Genomic DNA, 9004 nt, shown 5'->3' with positions numbered 1-9004 from the left:
TGAGTATTAGACTTAGTCAATCAGAGTACACCTCCAATGAGTTTGATGTACGAAACCAATAAGTTTGTGTACAAAATTGAGATAAGTTAATTGCATCAAAATCATCCAACTCTTTTTTTCAGTGAAGTTAAAGTCGTTTTAAATGTTTAAAACTCTTAAAAGTAATGGACACGTGACCTGAAATTTGTCAGGAACCGACATTGATTTTCGAAATCGATTGTCGTCTCAAGCGGAGAACAGATACTTTTATCCAAACTCGCGTTTTTCTAATCTTTCACTTCAAGGCCCTTTTTCCATGCCGGGTCTCAAATAATAACAACATTTAAAATATCAACGTTTAAAACGAGGATAAACACGGGAAACAAAGTTCGTAAGACTTGATGCAATCGAGTCAAAGCTCGATTTTCTCTGAAAGCATTTCCCTCATTCTCTCGTACTGCCATGCCGTGCTAAGGAAGAACGCCGTATGAACCTTCAGGCGTTGCCAAATATCCTCCGAAAAACAACGAATTTTCAGGAAAATTTGCGAATATTTCTCTTCCGATTTTTCGGAGAATTTTCTTCGAAATTCGATCGGAAAATTCTGAAAATTTCAAGGATAAATATTCATAAAATTTCTCAAAAATAAACATTTTATCGACGGAAATTTGACAACTACCGAATGTTCATACGGCGTTCTTCCGTAGCACGGCAGTGTAAGCACTGCGCTTTTTCTTGCCGGAGCGGATTATTACCCCATGCTCCGTGATCGCGGACCAGCGACACGGATCAGGCCGACATTGATGGCGCCGCTAGATCCAGCGGTGATAAGTGATGATTCCTGACGAAACACGGTGACTCACTGTCAGACCAAAAAACATGCCGAAAGTGCGCAGACTCGATGACTACTTGATAACGTCTCTTTGAAAAAAAAAACCCACGCGTCCAAATGTTGCCGTGACGCGCGAGGTGGGATGTTGGGTATGTCAGGGGCAGAATTTTGTCTGCTTTTTCACACGGAGTGCAACATTCATCGATGAGTTCCAACCGCACCACCGGCCAATCAGAAGCGCTAAGCCGGACTTAAGTGCAGTCGAGACTCGTTCGAAGTATACAATTTAAGCTACGGTGGGAAGGACCGACAAAATTTGGCCCCATCAGGCCTCAAAAATACTAGAGCGTTGAGAGGAAAAGATGGAAAACTAATTTTACCAATCAGTGCACTGAAAAAAACCGCACCACCGGCCAATCAGAAGCGCTAAGCCGGCTTAAGTGCAGTCGAGACTCGTCCTAAGTATATTTAAGTACGGTGGAAGGACCGACAAAATTCGCCCCATCGGGCCTCAAAAATACTAGGGCGTTGAGAGGAAAAGATGGAAAACTAATTTTACCAATCAGTGCACTGAAAACAAAGTTACGGGCTGTATTAGACATTCAGTCCGTTCCGGGCCAAGCGCCGAAAGTTCCGGGTCCTGGAGCTTTACCTTTTATTGCTCCGCATGCTACGGCCGGAATTTTCGGCCTCTGAGCCCGGAACGCGGACGGTATGGGTTTATATTGCCTCAAGTACGGCTTTCACGGCCGGAGGTTTTTTTTTCAGTATGAATCTCTAAGAATAATTCATTGATTCAAGACTCTTGCAGAATTAGACGTATTTCTATCCATGACGTGAGCCCTGTTATTCACATATTCCTAAGCGTCTCAGGGCTCATGTCTCAATGCACATGGTTCCGTTTGACAGAAATACGTCCAATTTATGTTTCGATAGCGCATCGTTTCTAATCGCAAGGGAATCATGAAGAATTCCTCTGTGAGATCGATCAAGAATTGTATGAAACGGTGAACTGTATGTAGTTATTACTAGAGTCCCTTTATACTGAGAGTCAAGACAATTCGGCTCATGGATGTCACAAACGGGAATAAAGATTACAGAAATTGAACGTTTTTCGTAATCTTTGATCGGCCCATTCTCAAATGCCTCTCTCCGTTCCTCCTCTCATTCCGTTTGTTCCTTGCCGAACCCGTAATTCCCTGGTCCATTCCAGATTATAATCTTTGCAATTGGTGAAAATGTAATCTTTATTCCCGTTTGTGACACTGTGGAGGCCTAAAATACGGGAACCAATCAGAAATGGACTCAAATTGTCTTGACTCTCAGTATAAAGGGACTCTAGTTATTACAAGAAACTATGTACGGTGAACTATGCACATCGGGTTTGCGTGCTTCATAGTTCTGTTCGATTTTATTCATTTGTGGACTCATAGTTATTTGCAGCGTGAACACGTGCGATCAAAGGGTGAGCGTGTTGCGCCGATGGCTTTTTCCTAGAATAGAGGATTTGGAAGAGAAAATTCCATAGCTCTACATGAAAGTGCTTCATGAGCTGCATGAGGACACGGCGTTTTTCTCGATTTTTTCCTAATACGGAGAAATGTTGATTTGCAAGAGGGGAATGCATGACATTCTGACGTCACAAGGCAGCATTTTTCATTTAAACACCTGTACTTTAGACGAGGACTGTTGAAAATCCAGGAGTAAAATTCGGTGCCAGTCTATGTAGCGCCCAAAAACTGGACTGCATTTTGCAATTTGGAACTATAAATTCTGGCTCATCTGAAAAAAAACAATTATGTGCATAGGGAAACTAATGGCACATACGTTGTTTTTAAATCGGGCCAGAATTTATAGTTCCAAATTCCAAAATGCAGTCCAACTGTAAGTGATATGAATTCGAAGTGAAACTAGCACCATAAAAGCGTATGACACTACACAAATAGACCAGATTCATTTTCTGCAATGGTTTAATACAATCTGTGAGAATAGAATTTACTCCACAAATTTTAACATTGAGATGATGATCATTCTGTTATAGCTCTTCCAATCCAATAATCGTTCAACATGGAAACCAACTGTGTTCTTATAGTGGGTCCAGTTAGAAGCCTCCACTTATAAATGAAATTCATTAAATTCTAGACACTTGAAAATTTGCCATTGAAGACTTACCGCATGCCTGCGCGTGCAGTGCATATCGCACATAGAAACTAGAAAAACAACGAATATTGGTTTCGGTGTTTCATAATGTCTGCTCTTGCTCAGTTTTTTCTGTGCGAGAATGTTCACAATCTATTCGTCCTACGGAGAGGAAAATTGTTGAGCGTGCTATATTCGACTCAAAAAATAAAACGTGCACTTTGGTTATAGGACATTTCAACAACAACTTTTTGTCCGTGCGTCTGTTTTTTCTAGTAGTTTATGTCCGCGCGTTTTTCCGGCAGAGGAGTTTTGGTCCACCTACTAATTGAGAACCAAAGTTAATTGGTCCACCGGTAAATATTCATATCACTTACATCAAGCAAAAGCCCGCTTTCATTCAGCTATTTCATTCTTGTTTCAAAATAAAATCTTCTTAATGGCATACTCAAGAATATTTCTGCCTAAATTGAGTCACTTTTTTCTCCAATGAAATTCAAAAATCATGCTAAACGTTATTAAATACGGATACTAGAACTTGGTGAGTTTTTGGACTCTCTTCTTGTGCCGTAATACCTTAATTTATTTTGCAGAAATCATAAAGGATGCCTGTCATTCTTAATACGTTGGAGCGCCTTCAATTTCATATTATACTGTGCAACACGTCTGTTGTGAAATAGTTGCTTGAGGCGTCGTGGTACGCTGCGGCACGGCGGGCGGTCGTCCAACGCCTACAAACCTAAGTGGATACCTCAAGCATTGCGCGATGCGTGAAGTATCCCCTTAGGTTTGTAGGGGCCTGTGCGCGTTACGCGCTTGCAGCACGCCGCTTTTGTTTGGTTCTAATATCTAAACTCGCGGAGTCAGCATTTTTCAGCTCATGATTTTGAAGTGTTTGCACACCGTGCATGGATTATTCCCATTTAATTTGATGGAGAAAAAAAAACATGTAATAAAGGAAAACATAATGTGTTTTGTAACTATTAATGTGGTTCCGTGTCAAATTTAATGATTCCCAAAGCACTTAAATATTTTCTTTCATATGTTGTGCTGTTTCTGTGCTGCATCATGGTGTATGCGCAACCAAACGCTCATAATTGGACAAACTTGACTCTAAAAGATCGATGTACAAATGGGCTAAAACCAAAGATTTTGTGTTTCTTGGTTTATTTTCGTCTCTTATTCATGTTTGTATAGTTTCTCTCAACACAACTACGGCTCATTGGGATTAATATCGATGCCATCGCTTTGAAAAGGTTTTAAAAATATTTGCCAAGTTTTAAAAATGTTCTTTGAATGAAGTACTATTTTCATTTCAAAAAGGAAAAAAAAGAAGAGAAAAAAAGGGTATTTATAGGTTTATTTTGTGTTGAAAAGTTTTAGGATAGAAATTAAACCAAATATTAACCAATTTCAATTTGAAAAGAAGAAAACAGGTGCGCAGACAAAAAATCCTTGACGGAATATCCTGAAACCTGTCTTTTTCGTCCGTGTGCACAGCGCGCGTGCACACGGCATTTTAAATTTTATTGGGTGTTTCTAGGAGAAAATTTTACGAGAAAACCAATGGAACCACTATTAGAACTTCAAAATTGTGTAGAAACGGAGCTATGAAGCTTTTAAAGTTTCCAAATTTTGTCCGACCTTTCCTATTGACTCGATCCAATGTGCGGCGGTGCTCCCCTACGAAAATTGATGAGCAATACTTTAATTTTTCCGGGACTCGCAGAGTGATGTGGGGGTCCTGGAGGAGACCAGCACATGTGCTGTTTCGGTTTGCGCTCATCTAATGGGAGGACGTGCTTTTCCTTGTCAAATGGACGTATTTATGCTAAAAGGAACTAAGCCACACGCAAATCCTATGCACATAGTTCCTTTTAGCATAAATACGTCCGAATGAGTTTACTTTCCGCGGAGTCACTTGACGCGCTCGTCCCGCCATAGTTTCGCGCGGAAAAAATCACGTCGCCCCGATCGCGCCATTAAGCGTAAAAGCTTTCCCAGGGACGCGCATCGGGTAATGCGACGTATTTTTACCTGAGACGCGTGTTTCACTCTTTGTGACCCTCTCCCGGTTTTTGTGCCCGCCGAGTGGAAAACCGGGAAACCTCTTTCCGGAGAAAGTTTTGGAATTTTGTGGAATTTTCATTCGTATTGAATTTTTGGAATGCAATATGAATTCTCGGAACTTTCATTGAAATTTTCATATTGAACATGGAATCTGGAGTGAACAATATGGGAATCGACCGAGAGATTTGAAGTTCCTCTCTCTTTTTTTCTTCTCTTTGAAGTTTCAAAATTGAGTGTATACTGTCTCTAGACAATTTTCGGCCTTTTGATTGATTTAGCAAATCTTCCAATAATTCTTCGATGAAAAACATATAAATACTGCAAATTTCTAAAAAAAAAAAGAATAAAAAACCGCACCTAGGAGCTGTGGAATGTCAAGATTATTCGCTCATTGTGATTTTCGTGCACTTGTGCTGTCTTTTTAAAAGGAGCTTTGCGCTCTCTTGGCTTTTTTTCCCTTGCGTGTTTTAATTACATCAGGAGACTGAGATTGTAAATATGAAAAGATTTCAACCACAGCTTTGAATCCAGGCATTAAAGAGCCAGTTTTTACAAGTCATAACAGTTGCCTAATGTTTTTTATTTTTTGTGCTTGTTCCAGGTAAGAATCCTCACATTGTCCTGTTATTTCTATCGCAAATCCTCTCTGGATGGGCACCTGTAAGTATTTTAATTTTTCCCTTCAATTTCACCAGCAAAGTCTAAAATATACTCTTTACTCAATGATTTGCGTATGACGGTAGATTTTTAGCCTCTCACTTCAAGGAGCACACCGCAACAAAGTTCAATTTGACACAAATGAGTCAACCCTGTTTCACAACTCCGCATGAAACACAAAATTAGCTTTCGTTATATGGCACAAATCTTCAATCAAAAACAAACACACTGGGAAAAAAAACCACATTGGATCTAGAGTCCAGACTCTTGAGAACATTTACAAGAAAAAATACTCCTGATTCAATCAGATTCAAGCTTAAAGCAAAAGAAAATCCGTTCAAATTAAGAGGCTTGGTTCTTGATTTAAGCACAAATCCAATTGAATGAAGAGTATTTATTCTTGTCGATGTTTTCAAGAGTCTGGACTCTAGATCCAATGTGTTTTTTTTTCCAGTGTGGGTAAAAAAAGGCTGCAATACTATAAACACTAAGAAGGCACTGCCGTTTCTACACAGTTAAAAAATGTTGTGTTGGATGTTTCTCTGTGTTACTTTTTTTGTGTCAGATCAATCCAAAGGACGCTTGGTTGATCAACACAATTTTGTGTCAAATTGACCCAAACTGTAGGTTACCCTGAGACATCCGATCATGTAAAAAGTATCCTGCCGGACTCATTTACACTCATTTTTCTCCCCATTCTCTGAGTTCGTGCCTAGCGCGTGGCTAGCGCATTGGATTACCGACGGTATGGTCCATCTTCGATCCTGGCGGCTGGTGACTAATTTTTAACGACGCGCAGATTTTCAACACAAGATTTGGTAACTTCAATCCACAAAATTTTGTCGATTTCACATAGGGAAAACTAACACACACAAAATCAACCAACATCTTGTATTATTCCGTGTTTTACTTCCCATATCAACGCTCGATTTTGGTAGCTTTTTCTCACAGCAGAGCCGTTAAAGGCTCATTTTTAGCCGCAAAAAATGATCAATATTGGAATACATTAAAAATGTGAATGGTGGCCAGAACTCAGTTGTTATGACGCAATCACTCACCGCGATTCACCATTCCCTTAGTAGTTCAAGTGTTACGAAACGCACTTTTTCCGATTTTTGAACCCTTCCCCCCTGCCCTAACGCACCCATAACGCAGGCCTACCCCCCCAGACCCCCTTTTGAATTACAAAGGTAACGCTATCCTGACCCCGCCCCTATTTTCAAAAAAAAGGAGGGATTGCCATGCTTTGCACGTGTATTAAAGTTTTTTCCCCTCCCGATTTGGATTTGTTACGTAATGCTGAGCTTGACCCTCCCCCCTCCTCCCCTTGTAACGTAGCGTAACGCTGGCTCAAACCCTCGTTACGTAATACTTGAATGCCCCCTTATTAGTGTGTCTTGCGCGCAACCGATGCGTGTTCAAAAAATAACTCAACTTTAAAATTTTGGCCGTCTCAGCTCCCCCCGGTTTCATCAAGAAGATTCGCCACTTTTTCTCTCGGTTACTAAAAAAATTTTTAAAAAAAATGGGGGAAAAAAGGTCTTTCCGGTTAGACTATAGACTTTCTGTACAGAGAAAAGTACTGCATGTCCTTTAACTGCTGGTCATAAGTACACGGAATGTGAGCGCGGAGGCTCCGGACGGAGTGGGCGGTTGGTGGGAGGGGGGGCGAAGGTGAAAGGGGGGTGGGATCGCTGGGGAAATCAGGGGAATCAAGAGAGATAGCTCATCTCACACAACTCTTCACCTCCGCAGCACCGGGTCGCACTCGAGTCGCTCGGGTCAGCTCGCGCACCCACCCATTACGATAAACAACGCGAATGGGGCAGATCGATACCCATTTTACTTTCCGAGGGAAACAAATAAAACTTTATCATTATACGCATTCCAATGGAGATGTTGCGTGTGTGAGGAATTTGCGATTTGGCGATTGATTCTTATGTAAAAGTTCGCGAGAAACACGATAATGCCACTGGTTTTCCCTGAAATCAACTCCCAATTTCAAAAAAACGCCCTCAAAGTTGAGGCTGTATTGGTGGGGATATATCCCACGCTATCCTGAGATTCCATCTCTACATCAAGACAAACTCTCCATGCAAAGGTAGGGAGCTAATACATTGACAGGGCTGCCACTTCATTTGGGGACTCTAAACTCGTAAAACACGGCAGCCCTGCAATGTATTTGCTCCCTGTCCTTTGCATGGAGAGTTTGTCTTGATGTAGAGGTGGACTCTCAGGATAGCATGATATCCCCTCCATTACAGCCTCAACTTGGGAGCGTTTTTTGAGCTTCGGAGTTGATTTCAGGGAAAATCAGCGGGACCATCGTATATCTCGCGAACTTCTACATAAGAATCAACAGTCAAATCGCAAATTCCTCACACATGCAACATCTCCATTCAGAGATTTTTCTCGAGTGATCGGTCTGTTCATTTTAGAGACGGATATAAAGTACAGGTAAAATGACAGTATATAGAGGTGCTAAGGGTCCGTTGCACGCGAAATACACAGCCAACTGAATACCATGTTTGGAAGTAAATTTGAAGGGCTTGGAAGACAAGACGCATAAGCGCAATTCTCGCTATTTCGAGAAATACGTGTTTGAAGTTTGAAAAATACATAGATCCAGATGGTGAAAAGAAAGTTCAAAGTGTCATTTTCATGTTAAAATATTAGAATTTGGGACCTAATTTTTTACCAGAATATGCATTAAGACTAGATCTAATCGAAATCAATAATAACTTAGTTTTTTCAAAAACTGCACTCGGGCACCTTGTCCTCCAAGCCTTTCATTTGCTCGAAAATCACGTTGGCCACATCAAAAAAGTCTGATATCCGCTCCTTAACTCGCAATCTGCATGTATAACACGCTTTTTCGAGTTTATCGCGTCTGCAGGCAGTTTTTCTCAATCACCGCCGACCTGGTTTCCACAGGCGGAGGAGTAAGAAAGAACTACCCGAAGTAAACACACGATTAACTAACTTTTTTTAATTGGATGATTTCATATGTTTCCGAGCGGTCGTTATCTTTTTCTTTCTCTATTGTGCTAAGAGAAAAGCTTCGAATCAATTGAAATCTTTCGCACGGAGAGTTTATAACAGTTTGCAAGATTGTTCGTTTATTCAGGTCAGGTCTCTCCGGGCAAACCTGACGGCCGGCCACCACGAAAAACTGCCCGCCTATATGCGGTAAATTTGAAGAAGCGTGTTACAAACTACGCGGATTGCGCGCTGAAGGAGTTTATTTCTGACTTTTTTTATAGGACCAACATAATTTCCGAGCGCATTTGCTCTTAGAAAGTGTATTCAGTTGGCTGTGTCTCTTGC

The 9004-nt window shown here is 41.0% G+C and overlaps 1 protein-coding gene across 4 annotated transcripts in view; it reads right to left on the bottom strand.

The window, feature by feature from the left end:
• wake (ankyrin repeat and fibronectin type III domain containing protein wide awake) overlaps positions 1-9004 on the bottom strand; it is a 370794-nt gene that overhangs the window by 284778 nt on the left and 77012 nt on the right. The window lies entirely within an intron of this gene.

Source organism: Bemisia tabaci, chromosome 4, assembly GCF_918797505.1.
Source record: "Bemisia tabaci chromosome 4, PGI_BMITA_v3".
NCBI lineage: Eukaryota > Metazoa > Arthropoda > Insecta > Hemiptera > Aleyrodidae > Bemisia > Bemisia tabaci.
Note: the sequence above shows the minus strand (reverse complement) of the source record. Positions and strands in the feature narration are given on the sequence as shown.